Raw genomic sequence first — 23,176 nt, 5'->3', positions numbered from 1 at the left:
AAACATAATGGGTGTGCGCCGAGCGTCTTTTCATGCAACTTTCTTCATTCAAATGCAGCAGAAGTAGCTTGTACGTACTATTCACATAACATGCATTTGAAGGTAAAAAGTATCACAAAAAGACACTCTGTGCTACAGAGTCACGTCACAGCATGACGCAACTAGAAGGGTTGTTTAACATGCAAGGAAGTAAGATGTATGTGAACACATCTGTACTTAACCAGTGGTGTTGGTTTATTGATAGATACCAGGTGCAGCTATACTCACTGTTATAAACACAATGATAATGGAGCGGAGCTTGAGTGGAACATGGTCCTAAACAGCTCACCAGCCGATGAGTGTATGCTGCTTGTGGGTAGTGGTGCAGGATGCTGGAGCAGCTTTATGCAGGTATACACTGGGGTCACTCACATGGAGCTAAGAAGGAGACTTCTGCCTCCCACCATAATCATTCTACACAGTACTAAGGTCCTGATTCAGAGATGGACGCTAATGCATATTTCACACAGATCCAGCAATTGTTTGCCATTGCGCATGCATATCACGCACGCACAGAGGAATCCGTTGCTAAGTGAGTGACAGACTGCCAGCATTTGTGGGTGGTAATGGAGAGTGGTCACAAAAACGCAGGCGTGTCAGTCCGTTACACGCCGTTACACAAGCGTGCATAAATTAGCCACTGTGATTGCATACGCAGCTCTAAGTGTCAGGAGAGCACCCAAGGCTGAGGCAGGACAGACCTGCCTCAAGAGTAAGATGGCCTCCGATGTGCTTTGATGTTACCGATGTTTACGTAGGTATGCGTAGTTGCACGCAGGTGAGAAGGCAGCAGTGGGCGTCTTTATGCTCAGGTGATCTTTGCTAACAATAGCATATTTTCGCAACTGCATTGCATATGAAAACGCAGTTGCGTTCGCATTAGCGTCCATCTCTGAATCAGGCCTTAAGATGGCTGCCATCACATGTGCAGGAGCACATTAGGCTGGAGAACAAACCTCCCTGCAGACTCTGGGTCCTACTGCCCAGCATGTATTTTTTTTACATCTGACAATAGTGATTACAGATTAGAAAGAAATGTAATTGAAGGTAAAAAGTATGGAATCTACAATTTAACAATTTAATGTACTTCTCACAAAGTTTGAGCAGAATGAACCAATGAAATGTGAAGTAAACAAGAATTGTTATTTTAAAGTACTGCAATATAAATTTTAAACACCACTTTAAAACTAAATTGTACCTACTTCTTTCTGATGAAACATTTATTTATGAAAAAGTTATGTAAAAAAACACAAGTTTAATAGTTCAAGATCCTCTTTACTTGAAAGCTATTCAAGCAGAAAACAAAACACACAAAAAATGATGTGTTAAATAAATACACTTATACACTTCTCAGGCCAGTGTTTAGCGGCCCACTCTTCTGAGCAAAGGGCCCCCTCATGCCCTTTACCTTGCATCAGCAAGCAAGTCAAGAGTCATTGCTTTCACTGTGCAGCGCCATATTCTTGAAGATGTGCCGCGGGGGGGGAGGGAATCGCTTGCTGGCACAAGGTAAGTATACTATGGATTCAGAGTGTGCAGTGTGAATCCCGTGTGCACCGTACACCCAGCACCCATTAGAAATATGCCTATGCCCAAGTTTTTGCATTTTTTAACATATGTTGGAAAATCGACTAAAATGTGATATTTAGTTATTTACCAAAGGTGTTCAATAGCTGGCAACTTACTGTAAATTCCCTACCATGCAAGTCACCATCGTCAGATTTTTCACAATTAGTAATTCTTAATAATTTTTAAAGATTATATTTTATTTGGAATATAGCCTGCGGTTCCTTGCTCTACAATACTGTAAAAATCCAGATCCTCATGACCAAGGTAGTTGTTTTTACTGAGTTTTTTGACTGGATGACTAAAATAATAGATGAAGGATGGGCCGCCGATGTAGCATATCTAGACTTTACTAAGGCTTTTGACACGGTCCAACAACATGGACTGCTAAATATACTGGAAAACATGCGATTGGCTTCTAAGATGGTTGAATGGATAAGAACCTGGTTGCAGGATAGGAAACAGAGAGCTGTAGTAAATGGAGTGCAGTCTCGAGAAGGAAATGTTACAAGTGGTGTACCCCAGGGATCTGTACTTGGACCAGTGCTTTTTAATATCTTTGTTAGGGACATTGCAAATGGTATCAAAGGGAAAGTATTCCTTTTTGTAGATGACACAAAGGTATGCAATTGGGTAGATACATCAGGGGGGGTGAAACAAATGATTGAGGATCTAGTTAGATTAGAGAAATGGTCAAGAATGTGGCAACTACAGTTTAACGCCAAAAAATGTAAAATCATGCACTTGGGTTTCAAACATCCAAAGGCTAAGGGCCTGATTCAAAGCTGAACGCTCTGACCAGAGCACTCGCTCTGAATCAGGGCCCTCCTACCTGTTTTAGGAGCGTCCTCATGGACGCTCGCATAGCTGTGGGTTACCACCCACAGCTTATGCGAGCGTCCATGATGATGGTCACGATGGTCAAGACCATCGCGACCATCGGGCTTGCAACGTAGACCCTGCAGTAGGGTCTCGCTGCCGCCAGCCCTGGAGTGATTTTGGCTTTATCAGAGCCAAAATCACTCCCACTGACATCACTAGTGATGTCAGTGGGGCCGGACTCAGACGGTAGGCGTTCCCATGGGAATGCCTCTGTCTGGCAGGCATGCCCACCAAAGGGGGCGTGCTGTCAATCAACATCGACAGCACGCCCCCTTTGGTGCGAGACCTGGAGCGATGGAAAGCCCGTCGCTCCCCGGGTCTCGCGCATGCGCACGACGGAGCTCCCTCCGTCGAGCGCATGCGCAGTGGGGGACATCAACCCACTTGCGATCATACTGCCGCTCAAGAGCGGGTCTGAATGACCCCCTAAATATATTATCAATGGCATTATAATGGAAACTACTGAGGAGGAAAGGGATCAAGGAGCCACTATTTCAGTTGACTTAAAGGCAGGTAAGCAATGTAACAAAGCAATGCGAAGGGCAAGTCAGATGCTTGTGTCGAAACCGTATAAATTGGTTGCGATCGCTTAATTGCGCACGAATCGCAACACGACATCCATTGGACGATTTGATCGTCCACGGCCATTTTATGCGAACACAGGCTCCCGCCGCATTTTGCGCACGCACTGGTGCACGCGCAATTGCACATGCTCGCTATACATGCACACGCATCCCATGCCCCCGCAACTCGTCATATTGTGAATGGCGAGCCATGCTTCTGTGCTCACAACAGTTAAGCGCCATTTTTACATTACATAAACACATAAAGTTAGTACAGCAATACTGTTTAAATTAGGGGTGTGCACCGGCCACTTTTCGTGTTTTGTGTTTTGGTTTTGGATCTGGATCTTTCTTCGTGTTTTGGATCTGGATTGGTTTTGCCAAAACCACCCTTCCGTGTTTTGGGTTCTGGGTTTTGTGTTTTGGATCTGTATTTTTTTTAAAAAAAGCATAAAAACAGCTAAAATCACAGAATTTGTAGGTTTTTCTGCTCCTATGCTATTATTAACCTCAATAACCTTAATTTCCACTCATTTCCAGTCTATTCTGAACACCTCACACCTCACAATAGTGTTTTTATGTCCAAAACGTTGCACCGAGGTAGCTGGATGACTATGCTAAGCGACACGAGTGGGCGGCACAAACACGTGACCCATCTAGGCGTGAAACTGCAGTGGCAGACAGGATGGCAGTTTGAAAAACTAGGCCCCAAACTGTACATAATGCAAAGAAAAAAAAGAGGTGCAAGATGGAATTGTCCTTGGGCCCTCCCACCCACCCTTATGTTGTATAAACAGGACATGCACACTTTAACAAACCAATCATTTCAGCGCCAGGGTCTGCCACACAACTGTGGCTGAAATGATTGGTTCGTTTGGGCCCCCACAAAACAAGCTGGCAATTAATGTGTCCCTGCACAAACTGGCTCTATGGAGGCAAGATGTCATCCTCATCCTCCTCATCCACCGATTCCTCACCCTCTTCAGTGTGTACATCCTCATCCTCACAAAGTATTAACTCGTCCCCACTTGAATCCACCACCACAGGTCCCTCTGTACCTTCTGGAGGCTGGTCTCCCTGGAAGAGCTGATAATTCATTTTGATGAACATCATCTTCTCCACATTCTGTGGAAGCAACCTCCTACGCCTTTCGCTGACAAGGTTCCCGGCTGCACTAAACACTCTTTCGGAGTACACACTGGAGGGGGGGCAACTCAGGTAAAATAGAGCCAGTTTGTACAGGGGCCTCCAAATTGCCTCTTTTTCCTGCCAGTACAGGTATGGACTGTCTGCCATGCCTACTTGGATGCTGTCACCGATGTAATCCTCCACCATTCTGTCAATGGTGACAGTATCATATGCAGTGACAGTAGACATGTCAGAAATTGTTGCCAGGTCCTTCAGTCCGGACCAGATGTCCAAACTTGGTCCTGCCTGTCCTGCATCACCGCCAGCGGGTTGCTTAGGATACCTAAGTTTTTTCCTGGCAGCCCCAGTTGCAGGAGAAAATGAAGAAGGAGCTGTTGACGTGTCACGTTCCGCTTCAGCTGACAGTGTGTTCACCAGCAGGTCTTTGCACCTCTGCAGGCTTGTGTCGGCCGGAAAGAGAGACACCACATAGGCTTTAAACCTAGGATCGAGCACGGTGGCCAAAATGTAGTGGTCTGATTTCAACAGATTGACCACCCTGGAATCCTGGCAAAGCGAATGAAGGGCTTCATCCACAAGTCCCACATGCCGAGCGGAATCGCTCCGTCTTAGCTCCTCCTTCACTTTCTCCAGCTGCTTCTGCAAAAGCCTGATGAGGGGAATGACCTGACTCAAGCTGGCAGTGTCTGAACTGACTTCACGTGTGGCAAGTTCGAAGGGCTGGAGAACCTTGCACAACACGGAAATCATTCTCCACTGCGCTTGAGTCAGGTGCATACCCCCTCCTTTGCCTATGTCATAGGTGGATGTATAGGCTTGTATGGCCTTTTGCTGCTCCTCCATCCTCTGAAGCATATAGAGGGTTGAGTTCCACCGTGTCACAACCTCTTGCTTCAGGTGATGGCGGGGCAGGTTCAAGAGTGTTTGCTGGCGCTCCAGTCTTCGGCACGCAGTCGCTGAATGGCGAAAGTGGCCAGAAATTTTTCGGGCCACCCAAAGCGTCTCCTGCACGCCCCTGTCGCTTTTCAGAAAATTCTGCACCACCAAGTTTATTGTGTGAGCAAAACATGGGACGTGCTGGAATTTGCCCAGATGTAATGCCCGCACAATATTGGTGGCGTTGTCAGATATCACAAATCCCCAGGAGAGTCTAAGTGGGGTAAGCCACTGGGCGATGATTTCCCTCAGTTTCTCTAAGAGGTTGTCGGCGGTGTGCCTCTTACTGAAACCGGTGATACACAGCGTAGCCTGCCTTGTAACGAGCTGGCGTTTCTGAGATGCTGCTACTGGTGACGCTGCTGCTGTTGCTGCGTAAGGTGATACATCTACCCAGTGGGCTGTCACAGTCATATAGTCCTTAGTCTGCCCTGTTCCACTTGTCCACATGTCCGTGGTTAAGTGGACATTGTGTACAACGGCATTTTTCAGGACACTGAGGACACTTTTTCTGACGTTTCTGTACAGTCTCGGTATCGCCTGCCTAGTGAAGTGGAATCTAGACGGGATTTGGAACCGGGGACACACTACCTCCATCAATTGTCTAAATCCCACTGCACTAATGGCGGATACCGGACGCACGTCTAACACCAACATAGCAGTCAAGGCCTCAGTTATACGTTTTGCTTCAGGATGACTGCTGTCGTACTTCATCCTCCTCGCTAAGGACTGTTGGAGGGTCAATTGTTTAGTAAAAGTAGTGGTGTTCCTACTTCCTCTCTGGGATGATGAACGACTCCCAGCAGCAGCAACAGCAGCAGCGGCAGCAGTAGGCGTAGCAATGCAGGATCCTCCAGAGGAATCCCGGATAGGAGAGTCAGTCATGCCAGTGACATGGCCTGCAGGACTACTTCCGATCCTGACTAAGGAGGAAATTGACGAGGAGGGAGTTGACGGTGTGGTTTGCAGGCGCTTGGATACAACAGGACAACGGGATTTAGGTGTCCCTGGACTGCTTACGGTCTTAGCCAAAGTTTCTGAACTTGACAGTAACTTTTTATGAACGCGCTGCAGGTGCCGTATAAGGGAGGATGTTCCTAGGTGGTTGACGTCCCTACCCCTACTTATTTCACCTTTACATATGGTACATATGGCAAGACAGTTGTTGTCCGGATTTGGATAGAAATATTGCCAGACCAAAGAGGTGGAATGTTTGGTCTTCTGCCCAGGCATGACCGTGATGGGCTTTTTCATCCCCGGAGCCTGATTTAAACAAACCACATCACCATCAGAATCCTCCTCGCCAACTTCCTCCTCAGCGCCAGCTACACCAGTATCCTCATCCTGTTGTACTTCAACAGTGACATCTTCAATTTGCATATCAGCAAGTGGACTGTGGGTGCTCCTTTCAGCACTTGCAGGGGGCATGCAAATGGTGGAAAGAGCCACCTCTTCCTGTCCAGTGCTGGGAAGGTCAGGCATCGCAACCACCACCACACTTGGACTCTCCTTGGGGATTTGTGATATCTTCTTAGAAAGCACAGTTCTTCGCTGTGCTTTTGCCAGCTTAACTCTTTTGATTTTTTTAGTGGGAGGAGGGCTTCCATCGTCATGTGAAGCTGAACCACTAGTCATGAACATACTAGGGATCGACCTTAGCCGTTCCTTGCCACTCCGTGTCGTAAATGGCATATTGGCAAGTTTACGTTTCTCTTCAGCTGATTTAAATGTCTTTTTCAAGGTCATTTTCCTGAACTTTGCCATTTGGGATTGTATGTGCCCTCTACTATGACATTGGGCATCGGCCTTGGCAGACGACGTTGATGGCATGTTATCGTCTATGTCATGACTAGTGGCAGCAGCTTCAGCACTAGGAGGAAGTGGTTCTTGATCTTTCTCTATTTTATTTTTATCGGAGAAAGTTTGGTCCTCCATTTATGTTATATCGATTTGATATATACGTGCGGCTAAACACAGAAAATAATTTTTTTTTTGGTTTGGACTGGAGTGTACTTTGTGGGTTACAGCACCCTTTAACGGTCAAGCCAGCCGGCCCTTTACTTATGACACAGGCGCACTCTTGGCACTACTTTGTTGATGCACGTGCGGCTACTGCGCACACAATTCACAAACACAGAAAATAATTTTTTTTTGGTTTGGCCTGGAGTGTACTTTCGGGGGTTACAGCACCCTTTAACGGTCAAGCCAGCCGGCCCTTTACTTATGACACAGGCGCACTCTTGGCACTACTTTGTTGATGCACGTGCGGCTACTGCGCACACAATTCACAAACACAGAAAATAATTTTTTTTTGGTTTGGACTGGAGTGTACTTTCGGGGGTTACAGCACCCTTAACGGTCAAGCCAGCCGGCCCTTTACTTATGACACAGGCGCACGCTTGGCACTACTTTGTTGATGCACGTGCGGCTACTGCGCACACAATTCACAAACACAGAAAATAATTTTTTTTTTGGTTTGGACTGGAGTGTACTTTCGGGGGTTACAGCACCCTTAACGGTCAAGCCAGCCGGCCCTTTACTTATGACACAGGCGCACGCTTGGCACTACTTTGTTGATGCACGTGTGGCTACTGCGCACACAATTCACAAACACAGAAAATAATTTTTTTTTTGGTTTGGACTGGAGTGTACTTTCGGGGGTTACAGCACCCTTAACGGTCAAGCCAGCCGGCCCTTTACTTATGACACAGGCGCACGCTTGGCACTACTTTGTTGATGCACGTGCGGCTACTGCGCACACAATTCACAAACACAGAAAATAATTTTTTTTTGGTTTGGACTGGAGTGTACTTTGGGGGTTACAGCACCCTTTAACGGTCAAGCCAGCCGGCCCTTTACTTATGACACAGGCGCACGCTTGGCACTACTTTGTTGATGCACGTGCGGCTACTGCGCACACAATTCACAAACACAGAAAATAATTTTTTTTTTGGTTTGGACTGGAGTGTACTTTCGGGGGTTACAGCACCCTTAACGGTCAAGCCAGCCGGCCCTTTACTTATGACACAGGCGCACGCTTGGCACTACTTTGTTGATGCACGTGCGGCTACTGCGCACACAATTCACAAACACAGAAAATAATTTTTTTTTTGGTTTGGACTGGAGTGTACTTTCGGGGGTTACAGCACCCTTAACGGTCAAGCCAGCCGGCCCTTTACTTATGACACAGGCGCACGCTTGGCACTACTTTGTTGATGCACGTGCGGCTACTGCGCACACAATTCACAAACACAGAAAATAATTTTTTTTTTGGTTTGGACTGGAGTGTACTTTCGGGGGTTACAGCACCCTTAACGGTCAAGCCAGCTGGCCCTTTACTTATGACACAGGCGCACTCTTGGCACTACTTTGTTGATGCACGTGCGGCTACTGCGCACACAATTCACAAACACAGAAAATAATTTTTTTTTGGTTAGGACTGGAGTGTACTTTCGGGGGTTACAGCACCCTTTAACGGTCAAGCCAGCCGGCCCTTTACTTATGACACAGGCGCACGCTTGGCACTACTTTGTTGATGCACGTGCGGCTACTGCGCACACAATTCACAAACACAGAAAATAATTTTTTTTTTGGTTTGGACTGGAGTGTACTTTCGGGGGTTACAGCACCCTTAACGGTCAAGCCAGCCGGCCCTTTACTTATGACACAGGCGCACGCTTGGCACTACTTTGTTGATGCACGTGCGGCTACTGCGCACACAATTCACAAACACAGAAAATAATTTTTTTTTTGGTTTGGACTGGAGTGTACTTTGGGGGTTACAGCACCCTTTAACGGTCAAGCCAGCCGGCCCTTTACTTATGACACAGGCGCACGCTTGGCACTACTTTGTTGATGCACGTGCGACTACTGCGCACACAATTCACAAGCACAGAAAATAATATTTTTTTTGGTTTGGACTGGAGTGTACTTTCGGGGGTTACAGCACCCTTAACGGTCAAGCCAGCCGGCCCTTTACTTATGACACAGGCGCACGCTTGGCACTACTTTGTTGATGCACGTGCGGCTTCTGCGCACACAATTCACAAACACAGAAAATAATTTTTTTTTTGGTTTGGACTGGAGTGTACTTTCGGGGGTTACAGCACCCTTAACGGTCAAGCCAGCCGGCCCTTTACTTATGACACAGGCGCACGCTTGGCACTACTTTGTTGATGCACGTGCGGCTACTGCGCACACAATTCACAAATACAGAAAATAATTTTTTTTTTGGTTTGGACTGGAGTGTACTTTCGGGGGTTACAGCACCCTTAACGGTCAAGCCAGCCGGCCCTTTACTTATGACACAGGCGCACGCTTGGCACTACTTTGTTGATGCACGTGCGGCTACTGCGCACACAATTCACAAACACAGAAAATATATTATTTTTTTAGCACTTGGGGGGAGCACCCCTGATGGACAGAGCACCCCCTGGACAACACTACAGCACTCCTTTAGGACTGGGACACTGCACAGGACTTTGGAGTGGACACAGCCCCTATGGAGAACTGACTGCACAACACAGTCCAGCCAGCCCCTATGGACTTTGAAGTAGTGGACACAGCCCCTATTAACAACAGCAGCACAGCACAACACAGCCAGCCCCTATGGACTTTGAAGTAGTGGACAACAGCAGCACTACACTACACTACACTACACAGCCCTAACTCCCACCCTCCCTCTTCACTGTCCACAGCCGAGTGAGAAAATGGCGCCGACGTGTGTACCTTATATAGGATCCAAAACCCGCGAGACTCGGAAGGCGGGAAGATGACGTTTTGCCTCGATTTCAGATCCGAGTCAGGCGGGAAAAGTCGAGCCTGACTCGGATCGGACTCGGATCGGGGGGGCTCGGGGGGGTTCGGATTTCAGAAATCTGAACCCGCTCACCCCTAGTTTAAATACTGTTTTGCGTTTCAATCGCATAGCCAGCTTTTAAGTATTATTGTTGGAAACCTTACCCCGACGGACAGCAGCCTTTCCTTACAATAAACTTATATCCCATTTAACCCTAAACTGACTGAGATATGCACAATGCTATGTGTTTTAAAGGTATACAGTGAATGTTACATGTTAAATAGCAGTTATATGATATCTGGGATTAGGAATAAGATAAATGGGTCATGAGTAGTATCTACCGATTTCCCTCTGTCTCAACAGGAATATGAAACCAACAGAATGAATATGGAAGGGATCACTATCGAGTTATGAAGACCTGCCAAGAATTATACTCTATACTGTATAAATCACTGTACACCTCCCCTGTAGATTTGCATGCCAAATGTTAGTACAAAGGGATTTTTTTAACAGTTCAACCTCCAGTGACGTCAACCATTTACTAACAAATGAATAGCAACAACCATTGTGACTCAGTAATAAAGGGCCAATAGGGAACCCCTCTGAGTATTCAGCTTATGTTCAAAGGTAATTGTACACCTATAAATTTGCCATGCAGTCTGGATCCCTTTCCTTTCCTTTGCTACCTTCCTCCCTGCCTGATCCTAAAGAAACACACAGCAATCCTGATGGACAGCTGATTAGTCTAGGATCCAGACCGCATGGCGAAGTGTTGGTAATTGTATCTTTGTCTTTATCCTGTATATAGCTGCATTGTATAGATTAAGGCTGATTATACCATTTTTACAATATAGTACCTTTGTGTGTGTTGTAACCGCAAACTGTTTCTGTGTGACAAAGTTATTTTATATTGAAATGGGAGGTATGGGCAATCTGGTCTGTGCAATCAAATCTCTCTAATATCGATGCTGTTCAAACGGTATCAATAAATGGGGGCTCATCGAGTTGGATATCACCCATCACTGTGTTTTTGAACTGCTCCCCTCGTCTTGGAACAAAAGACTGGAAAGGCGCCCGCAGATCTTTTTCCTGCGTTCCTATTTTTGTTCAGAGACGGAGACTCGCAGTTTGCGAATTCAGAGAGGGCTGATTAGAATCTGGGATAGTGGAGAGAGATTTGTGCTTGCCCACGTTGTTGTAGAACGGCCGCGCATTGCATGCGCAACCGATCGCACAATAACGCTACAAAGGTTTTAGTGTACATCACGTGCAAACAGTCGCAGCATAGTGCGTGCGACCGGATGTACGGCCACTTCCTGCCATGTGTAGTGATTACATCTAATTGTTTGTAACCGAACGCACAATAGCAAGTGAAGCATGTGACTAGCATTTCTGTTAGAATTCAAATAAATCATCAAGACTGAAATACGTCATATTGATAGGGCTGTAATCTCCAAAAGGCTATTAATCAAAAGAAAGGTATTTTTTTTTATTTTTGTTATTTGGCCACAATATAGAAGTGTGTAAGGTGTATGATTGAGATTGTTAAATAGGTTGTGCCTTTGTGGTCCCTATTTTAGGTAATAAATATAGGGTATACATAACAGGTATACTGGCAGAGGGGATCCTCCTGGTTTCCTATCGTTAAAGAGAGTTAACGATAAAATATAGCTTCCAGTGTAGTTGTAATATTCATCGGTCAGTTAGGGCCTTTGAGTGTTGCGACCGGACCATACGAGTGTGGCATCTCTGACTGAGGCTGGTTGCGGGGACAAAAGGACAATAGGTGGTTACTGTGGTTTTATCTATAGCTAGATAACTCCTGTGTTCCCTATTATAGGTGGTACTGTGCTTGCCTTAGTAGGTATTGCTGTGTTCCCTATTTTTAGATATTAGCTAACTGTAGAATAGGTGTGTGGAGGCAGCCTATCGGTTAATTCTTCCACCGGTCTCATCATTGTTGTTGTTTTTTTCGCAAAATGGGCGCAAAACAGTCAACAGGGATGGTAGACGATGCGCTGTGTATGCAAGGTCCGACCGGGTCGGCTCTTCATATAATGTACACTAAATATGGTGCGTACGCAATGACGCACTGTACTGTGTGGGTTAAGATGACGGGTAGGAGTGAGAAACCTTTCCCAAAGATTGGAAGCTTTAATATGGAGATTTTAAATAACCTTAGGGATCACATATGTAGAGTGAAATCCCTAAAGGAAAGAGTGGAGTATGATGATTCTTTGAAACTCTGGCTGAATGAGAGTCGCACATGGGTTAATGGCGTGCATGGGGCACCGCGTGGAGCCACGTGCATGCCTAGGGGTGATGCGCACGCAACGCTACACAGCGTAGCGTACGCATCACAGGGAAATGCAAACTTGCAGCACGGTAGCGTTGCCAAAGGTATTGCGAATCGCGCTTGCGCACCCCCGCCACCTTATGTGGTGGGCGGTGATGATACATTACCACATAACAAAAACTATAAAAATGTTGTAACTGAACCAAGTAAGTTGTACCCGGTCCTGAGTGAATATTTGGAAAATGTCTATGATGCAGAAAGTGATCCTGTAGCAATGTCTGCTGTATCCCATGCTGTGCAGTTATTAAATGTCCCTTCCCAGCAAGTACAAGTAGCTGCCCCTATGGCATCAAGAGGGGGGGAGGGATCCTTAGCTCATGGGGGGGAGGCCCTAGTAGAACCCATGGTGGGGGAGGCTCCTTTAATAAGGGTGCAGGAAGTATTAGAACCAACTGCTTCAATAGCGGAGGTTACTAATACCGTTCGCTGCAGTAATAGGCTTAAAGATATAGAGGTGGGAGGCATCCACCCTGTAAGGACAATTATTGTCCCTAATGGGAACGCAGATGCGAATGGTGTCGTACCCACAAGGGAAGTAGCGATGCACTGTCCTTGGACACGGGCGGAACTACATTCCATTATGTCTGAATTTCCTGACCCCAAGAAACATCTGGCAAAATGTCAGCGTTTCATAAAGGATCTAGGCAATGCCCATGAGCCAACCAACAAGGATTGGCGAGTGGTGTTAAGAGCATGTCTCCCAGAAGGTACAGATGTGAAAAAGTTTATCACAGCATGTACTCTGGATGCAGACATCCCCTTAACTGATCAAGGTAATCAGGATTGCATTGCCCGTATAGTTGCCCAACTAGCCATATTTTTCCTGTTAGTTGTTAATTGGAGTAAAATCTTCTCCATTAAACAAAAGGAAAGTGAACATGCAGAAGATTACTTTAATCGTGGGCTGCAGACGATCACTCAGTACACTGGGATCGAAAACATTAAGGATAGCACGCACTACCGGGGAATGGTCATCACTGTTCTAATGGACGGTCTAAAAGACAGTTTGAAAGACAGAGTTCAGACCTCACACACTGGTTGGAGAGGGATAACAGTTGACGCGCTCAGGGAAACTGCAATAGACCATGACAAAAATATCACCAGGAAACGTGAAGCTCAGAGCGAGAAATTGATGGCTGTTAGCATTCGAGCTCTAGAAGATATGCACTTACAGCCAACAGACACATATCCACCTGCACAGTTACAAGTCTTAAACACCTACAATCCGGCGCAGGCCCAACCCATACAATTCCCTCACACATACCACACCAGACCACAACACACTCTTCACACACACCCAAAACCATCATACCCACACTCAAAATCCCCTCCTCCCGGACTTCAACAAAATTTCCCCAACAGATCAGCTAAGAAATGTTTTAACTGTAACCAAGTAGGACACGTTAGGAAGGACTGTAGAGTCATAATTCAGGAACCCCACATGCAGCAATGTATTAATGCATCTCGTAACCATAAGAACTACCAGATAAATCCTGCCCACATAGTTGCTGCAAATGCCTTGCTGGGGGAAGATAGCCAACTATAGGGGTTAGGTCATACCTGTAGTCTGCAGGCAGTCAGGATAACGGGAGGTACTAGGGAAGAGCCGGTAATAAAGGTTAATGTAGCTGGTACTGAACGTTCCTTACTAGTAGACACAGGGGCGACCAGGTCTGTTTTAAAATCTCTTGAAAATCTACAGATAACAAACCAGACAGTACCAGCAATGGGTGTAACAGGAAGTGTACAGCATTACCCTTTAACCAAACCCACGGAGGTTACCATTGGGCCTTTGCATGCCAGGCATTCTTTCCTCCTGGCAGCAACAGCCCCTACTAATCTCCTGGGAAGAGATTTATTGTGCAAAATGGGATGTATTATCTATTGTACCCCTGACGGGATATTTATGGATGTCCCAGGAAGGTTTGCACACAAGGTAAGGGATGTGCTAGACACTCCCCAAAGGTTAATGCTGCACACCATAACATCAGACAAGGGTTCAGCTCAGATAGATGAAATGTTAGAACAAATACCTAGTTTCCTTTGGACTAAGGATGGACAGGACACTGGGTTAATGGCAAATGTAGCTCCCGTCATGGTAAACCTGAAAAACGGTAGACACGCTCCTAAAATTCCCCAATACCCATTAAAGCCAGACGTGGAGTTAGGGATTCACCCCATAATTGAGCGTTTACTACAACAGGGAATTTTAGTCCGTACAGCCAGTGTAGCCAACAGTCCCATCTTCCCTGTGAAAAAGAGTGGTGGGAGGGGGTACAGGCTGGTACAGGACCTTAGAGGGGTTAATAAGGTGGTAGAAAGTCAATTTCCCGTAGTGCCTAACCCAGCTGTCATCCTTATGCAAATCCCATCAACCGCAACCCATTTCACGGTAATAGATTTATGCTCCGCTTTCTTCTCCGTCCCCCTTCATCCTGATTACCAATACCTATTTGCCTTCACATACAAAGGCGTACAGTACACATGGACACGACTACCCCAGGGCTTCATTGACAGCCCCAGTATCTTCTCCCAGGCCTTACATGATTGTTTACAGTCTTTTCAACCTGCCAATGGATCGGTACTAATCCAATATGTAGATGATTTGTTGTTATGCTCTGATTCGTTTATGTCATGTTTAAATGATACTAAACTTTTGTTGCTTCACCTCTCGCACACAGGGCATAAGGTTGCTAAGGACAAGTTACAGCCGTGCCAGACCAGGGTTAAAGACTTGGAACACTGTCTTACCCAAGGCCTCCGACATCTGACAGCGGACAGAATCCACACCATACAGACCATGACACTACCGCAGAACCAGCACCAGATCCGTACCTTCTTGGGCATGTGTGGGTATTGCAGGTCATGGATACCCGGTTTTTCCATTCTGGCTTTACCACTGCAGGAGTTAGTATCTTCCACAAAACCAGACCGTGTCTTGCACTCTGAAGAGTCAGAGCAAGCCTTCCTTAATCTTAAGGACAGTCTGATAAGAGCACCTGCATTGGGGATTCCAGACTATGGGAAACCCTTTGATTTATTTTGTACGGAGGCTGCTGGTTGTGCGGCAGGAGTTCTCACACAAAAACATGGTGATGCCAATAGACCAGTAGCATACTACAGTGCCCAGTTGGACGCTGTGGCAAGAGCACTCCCAACGTGTTTAAGGAACGTAGCTGCAACCGCACTCTTAGTGGAAAAGAGTGAGGATGTAGTGTTAGGCCATGACATGACTGTACATACACCACATGCTGTTTCTGCCCTGTTAAATTCGGCCCAGACCAGACACGTTTCCTCCGCTAGGTTCACTAAATGGGAACTAGCGTTAATTGCACCGACCAACATTACTATAAAGAGGTGTAATACTTTAAACCCTGCTACATATTTACCAAGTGTGCCTCATGATGCACAAAGGGTGGAAGGTAAAGGTGAATCGTTACCAGTGGTAGAAGGTGAGTTTGGTACAGGAATTAATAGGCATGACTGTATGGAGTATTTAAATCAAAATTTTACAGCTAGGCCTGACATTCATGACACACCGTTAGAAAATGCAGACTTAACGTTTTACACGGATGGGAGTTGCCATAGACAGACTGATACAGGTGAGTTATGTACAGGTTATGCTGTGGTTGATGACAAGGACGTTATAGTGGCCGAACCACTCGGTCCACCCCATTCAGCGCAGGTGGCGGAACTCGTGGCACTAAGGAGAGCGTGTGAGTTGGCTGAAGGAAAAACAGCCAATATTTACACAGACTCCAGGTACGCTTTTGGGGTGGTGCATGATTTTGGGGCCCTATGGCGTCTAAGAATTTTCTAATGGCAGCAGGCACACCAATCGCACATGCACATCACATAAAACGACTGTTGACGGCAATACAGCTACCCAAGACAGTAGCTGTCATTAAGTGTAAAGCCCACACCTGCGAAGATGATCCAGTATCATTGGGTAACAACAGGGCTGATGAAGCTGCCAAATGGGCAGCAGGTTTAAAACTTAATCAAATGGATAAAGTGTTGGTATTTGAAACGGTTGACATGCAGAAACTGGTTGAAATGCAAGGTCTGTGTACCCATCAGGAAAAGGCAAGCTGGAGATCCAAGGGATGTGAGCAAGAGTCCTCTGGGCTCTGGAGAAATGGACAAGGGAAGCCAGTAGCTCCTAAGACATACTACCCAAGCTTAGCAGAAGCAGCACATGGTCTGACCCATCTGGGTAAGCAGGGTATGTGTAAGTTAGTGAAGGCATACTGGTATGCACCTGGCTTTTCTTCCCAAGCAGAGAAGAGGGCAATGTCCTGTTTGACCTGCTTAAGGAAGAATATAGGAAAAACTGTACCCACCGAACCATCTCACATCCCTCCAGCAGACGGCCCTTTCCAGGTCATACAAATTGACTTCATCCAGTTACCACCCTGCAGGAACTTGAAGTATGTTTTGGTTTGCATAGACGTATTCTCTAATTGGGTAGAGGCATACCCAGCTGCTACCAACACTGCTGCATTCACGGCAAAGAAAATAGTTCAGGAGTTTGTATGTAGGTATGGTATCCCTAGAGTAATTGAAAGTGATAGGGGTACCCATTTTACCGGAGATGTTTTTCAATGTATGTGTAAGTTGATGGGTATTAATAGTAAGCTTCACACCCCATATCGACCGCAGGCCATTGCCAAGGTGGAGAGGGTAAATGGTACTATTAAAAACAAGCTGAGTAAAATCATGGCTGAAACTGGTTTTGATGGCCAGAAGCTCTGCCTCTTGTGCTCCATAGTATCAGGACCACCCCTAGATCCCCTCTTAATCTTTCCCCATTCGAAATACTGTTCGGGAGGCAACCTCATTTAATTATAAGTCCTCAGGAAGATTTGAAAAGTAACAACGAGGTTACTGTGAGGTACCTTATAGGGATGAGTAAGCAGCTCCAACAGCAGTAGCAGAAACTAAAACTGTTATCACCTGATATGCCTGAAATGAACTGTCATGATGTTGAACCTGGAGAGTATGTTATGATCCGAAACTTTTTACGTTCAGGTTGTTTGACTGACCGTTGGGAAGGACCATAGCAAGTGCTACTGACAAGTACAACATCCATGAAAGTAGCTGAGAGAGACACCTGGGTCCATTCCAGCCATTGTCGGAAGGTCAAAAATCCTGAGGAGAATCAGACCAGGGGAGAGACAGAGAACCTGGACCTGTCAATTGCAAGCCTGTTCCGTGAAAGCTACTAATTGTATCAGTAGCACTTGAACAAGGCTGGTAAGACCTGGTATGGTGATGGGGTTTCAGGTTGTAACTGCTTTTGTGTATCCTCCCAGAGTTCATATCATACTGTTGTGTCTCGGGATGTCCTGGTTCTGTGCTGGTGGTCGGAGGATGGAGAGAGAGATCGGTAGTGGTGTCGGTGGAGAGGAGCTGGGAGAGAAAGAGCTGCAAAAACAAGGCCAGTACCTGACCAATATTAGCACTGTAATGGTTAAAAGATCTGCTCTCTTGTAATCTCAGAGGCAGTGTGAAGGTTTATTGTCTGAAAAGTATTGTATATGCACAAATTGTGGGCCTGTAGTCAATGATAAATGCATCCTACAATGTCAGACCCAGAGTAATTTATACTTGGGCGAGCATCCGTTAGAGGACTACCATTCCCTAGTAGGCAAGGTTTTGAACCAAACCGAATGTTGGGTATGCTCCCAGGTTCCTCAAGGACAGCATAATGTAGGGTTAGTCCCATTCCCCTTAAAGGTCTCTGAAGTCATTGACTTACAGGGAGGCAAACCGGTGGACAGAAAATTTAACATATCCGATTCCCCTAATTTGAAGCTCCACCAATATCAAGTAGATAAATCAATGTTATGTTTCAACTTCACCAATCCCAACAAACCTGGGAATTGGGAAATCACAGGAATTAATCAGACAATGACCTTCTCACTGAGAGCCGATAATGTATCTATAGACTCAGCACTTTTATACAACATTGTTACAAGTGGGAAATTCTATAGGTACAGGTATACGCGGAGTAATGTTAAAGTGATGGTTGGAAGAGTACCACCCGGGTACTGTGAGAAGATCATACAACCTGATACTTGTATTAGTCAAATGGAGGAGATAGGGATGGGATCATTCATAGAAAAGATGTGTACCGGTATCATGAAACATTCCATCCCATTCATCCTCCCAGATGATGTATACTATATTTGTGGTAGAAAAGCATATAAATGGCTCTCTCCAAGTTCCAGTGGACTATGCTATTTGGGAAAGGTACTCCCTGAAGTCATGACTCTTGCACATAATGAAATGATTGATGTCCATAGGAACATACCTTCTCCATACCTTCATACGCATTATGAACACAGAAATAAGAGAAACATGATTCCTGGTGATGTGCATAAAGCCACTCAAATGATAAGTGAGACGACTGGCTTCCAGATTTTAGTTGCACTTGATCCCACCTGGATTGCTTGGGGATCTCTAAATTTTAGGTATATTCAAGATCTCGCAAAATTAATAGATGATATCACCGAGCTATATGATGACACCTTTAGGTACACTGGTAAGGAGTTGCAAGTGTACAAGAAAGAGCTGGTCCAACATCGTTTAGTGCTGAATTATTTAACTGCTGTCTCTGGAGGGTATTGCGTAACCCTAGCCACCCAGTTTGGTGTTAAATGTTGTACTTATATCACCAATAACACTAGTGACCCCAAGGAGGTGATAGACCGGAAAATGGATGAAATTCTGCAGTTGAAATGGGAATTTCGGAAGAACCATAATGCTTCAATCACTGAAGTGGAGGAACAGGTCGAAGAGTGGTTCTCCTGGTTGAACCCTATGAAATGGTTCTCGGGTCTAGGAGAGTGGGTCCAAGGACTGATTGCGAGTATAGGGAAACTCCTGATCCTAGTGTTCCTATGGTCATCCTAATAATTGGCATATGTATCAGATGTGTTCCAGCGGCTATGAAGTGTGCAAAAGGTTGTTCCAATGGAAACCAGGAAAATGAAATAATGATGGTAGTTACCCATGATGCTGTGAATACTAATGTAACTAATACCCTACATTATAACCCTGAATTAGAGAGTACGATCTAATGTTTGCTTGCATATTGCCATGTATAATAAAGTATTGTCAACGTTTCTTTAGAACACCCTAGTTTAAATGTAGTCTCCATCTCCCCTTTCTTCCAAGGTTGTCCTCTCCATGGAGTGGTGCTTCCCCACACTAGCTCCCCATTGGTCCTCGACTTAGAGTCCACGTGGTATGCATACGAGGGGCTACTTTATGTCCCCAGGGGCGCATTATTCAATGATTCAAATGACCACACGGAGTCATATCGTTAAGAACATTGAACAATACTTTATAATACAGTGTCCACATGAAATAAGATCCGAATGATAGTAGATGTCCCATAAGAACACGTACCTTGTAATGATGTGATTTGGATTTGTATTGCAGTGCATAAAAGTGTTATTAATGCTATTTCAAAACATCTTAAAATGAAGTCTCTAAACAATTCAAAATTATGCTTATGGGTTAGGTGCATTCCCACATCTAACATATGGTCACGACCTCTTCAGTCTGGCCTGTGGTGTGCACATAAGGCTAGTTTTATGTCCCTTCCCCCAAGAGCGCTTCATTGATGGGTAAATTAACAACTCATGCCATCCCATAACAATAACATTAACTAATGTCTTGGCTAATCAGATAACCAATTATTAATTGTTGCTTGCCTATGGTGATAGCGTATAATTGCTATCAAAGGGTGGACTGTCGAAACCGTATAAATTGGTTGCGATCGCTTAATTGCGCACGAATCGCAACACGACATCCATTGGACGATTTGATCGTCCACGGCCATCTTATGCGAACACAGGCTCCCGACGCATTTTGCACACGCACTTGTGCACGCGCAATTGCACATGCTCGCTATACATGCACACGCATCCCATGCCCCCGCAACTCGTCATATTGTGAATGGCGAGCCATGCTTCTGTGCTCACAACAGTTAAGCGCCATTTTTACATTACATAAACACATAAAGTTAGTACAGCAATACTGTTTAAATACTGTTTTGCATTTCAATCGCATAGCCAGCTTTTAAGTATTATTGTCGGAAACCTTACCCCGACGGACAGCAGCCTTTCCTTACAATAAACTTATATCCCATTTAACCCTAAACTGACTGAGATACGCACAATGCTATTTGTTTTAAAGGTATACAGTGAATGTTACATGTTAAATAGCAGTTATATGATATCTGGGATTAGGAATAAGATCAATGGGTCATGAGTAGTATCTACCGATTTCCCTCTGTCTCAACAGGAATATGAAACCAACAGAATGAATATGGAAGGGATCACTATCGAGTTATGAAGACCTGCCAAGAATTATACTCTATACTGTATAAATCACTGTACACCTCCCCTGTAGATTTGCATGCCAAATGTTAGTACAAAGGGATTTTTTTAACAGTTCAACCTCCAGTGACGTCAACCATTTTCTAACAAGTGAATAGCAACAACCATTGTGACTCAGTAATAAAGGGCCAATAGGGAACCCCTCTGAGTATTCAGCTTATGTTCAAAGGTAATTGTACACCTATAAATTGCCATGCAGTCTGGATCCCTTTCCTTTCCTTTGCTACCTCCCTCCCTGCCTGACCCTAAAGAAACACACAGCAATCCTGATGGACAGCTGATTAGTCTAGGATCCAGACCGCATGGCGAAGTGTTGGTAATTGTATCTTTGTCTTTATCCTGTATATAGCTGCCTTGTATAGATTAAGGCTGATTATACCCTTTTTACAATATAGTACCTTTGTGTGTGTTGTAACCGCAAACTGTTTCTGTGTGACAAAGTTATTTTATATTGAAATGGGAGGTATGGGCAATCTGGTCTGTGCAATCAAATCTCTCTAATATCGATGCTGTTCAAACGGTATCAATACTTGGTTGCATAGGGAAAGGAAATCAGTAATAGCAAGAAATAAGTAATAATGACACTGTATAGGTCATTGGTACGACCTCATCTAGAATACTGTGTTCCGTTCTGGAGGCCACATTTCCATAAGGATATTAATATATTAGAGTCTGTAAAAAGAAAAGCAACTAAAATGGTGCATGGCCTACATCACAAAGTGATGGATAAGTGGAATAGCCTCCCATCAGAGGTGGTAGAAGCTAAGACAATAGAGCCATTTACACATGCTTGGGATAGGCATAATAATATCCTTGCAAAGAACTAAGCATCAGATATGGTTGAGATTAATAAAAAGGTAAAAAAAAAAAGGGACAGACTAGATGGGCCAAATGGCTCTTTTCTGCCATCAAATTCTGTTTCTATGTTTCTATGTTATATCAGATCCACTCCTGTTTTAAGTTAACACCATAGTATTACATATCAAGGTTCAAAGTGACTGTGTAGAACACCCATGGCATTTTAACATCAGTCTTTAGTAAGCTGTCAGAAGCGATGTTGGCTTGTGATGTCTGACTGTGTGTGACAGTGGCTTTTACCATCTTTTTGTTAAAGGGACATCTCAGTTTATGAAAGACTTTGACTCACATACAATGATATTTTTCACAATGCATATTTGATGAGAGGTAGAAGATTCTGAGAATCTTTAAGAGAGGGAGAAGATGAACAAAATACTGCCGGCAACTGCACAGACAAATACTGGGTAACTTTATTTTTGCATTGTGACTTAGATTTGAATTAGGATGCACCCCACTCTCTGTGATAAATGCTGCCACACATTTTACACCACTGGGCAAGGTTTTATCACAGTGTAAAATTGTACTTTGTTTCTAAATTTACTTCTAACTCTATATTGCTCTCTGCATTTTACATACAAATTTAGTTTTAAAAATCCTAATTTATCATTTTGAAACCGAAACCTGGCTAAGTAAAACACAGAAATTAAGATTAAATAGAATAAACAAAAAAATCGGAACCTGGTAGAAATGCTTAGTGGAGATGCAGTCCTGTTTAAATGTCTTCAGAACAATGAAGACAAATCAAGTAGGATAGAAAGATTCAGCCCAAGATTGCAGACCTTGCTTGTGTTTGATAAATGATACTGTACTCAACCACCCCCTTACTCATTGTATACTTCATACCTCACTGTTGAATATGGAAGAGAATGTTATTAAAGATTTAGCCACGCTGGTGATAGTGACTGGTTCACAGTAATTTTCCTACAAAGTAGTTTAATCTATCACAGAGCAGACACATGCACCTTCTTACCATGTATCATGTCGGTGTATTGAGTAAGCACTATCCAATTCCAATTTCTTTTCATTTTTGGAATCTATGATGCATATTTAAGGGCTGTTATTGTTTTTTTCTAGCCTTCAGTATATACTTGAATAGCTGCACAGTACTGTATGTATGTTAGTAATAGTATGTGCATCCAACAGCAAGCACAAACGTGATAAATATTGTAATATCATATAATTCTACTGTAATTCCAGGGACATACAACTAACTAAATAGAAGTCCATAGATTCATTTTGGTGACATAAAATATATGTGCTGTATATTAATTTACTGTACAATTCATGTTTGCAAATATATTATTAGCAAACAGGCTTTAAAATAATATCATACTTTATTTTAGCATCTTATTTTTTGAAAAATAACAATTAAGCCGGGTACAAACTAAACGACCTGTGTACCTGGCAGATGGAAGATGTAATGGAACAATATATTGTGCGGTCTGTAAATACCGCACAATCTGGTGAACAATTGGATGATATGTCATTCCCCTGCCACATCCAAATGCTTGGGGTTGTCAGTCAGATATTCAGATTGAGCAGCAGGGTACAGCAGATATGAAAATGTAACGGATGACTCTACAGGAGCGCACATAGGGTCTGATTCAGCAAGGATCGC

Source organism: Taudactylus pleione, unplaced genomic scaffold, assembly GCF_031769625.1.
Source record: "Taudactylus pleione unplaced genomic scaffold, aTauple2 ptg000015l, whole genome shotgun sequence".
NCBI lineage: Eukaryota > Metazoa > Chordata > Amphibia > Anura > Myobatrachidae > Taudactylus > Taudactylus pleione.
This window is presented reverse-complemented; position numbering follows the sequence as displayed.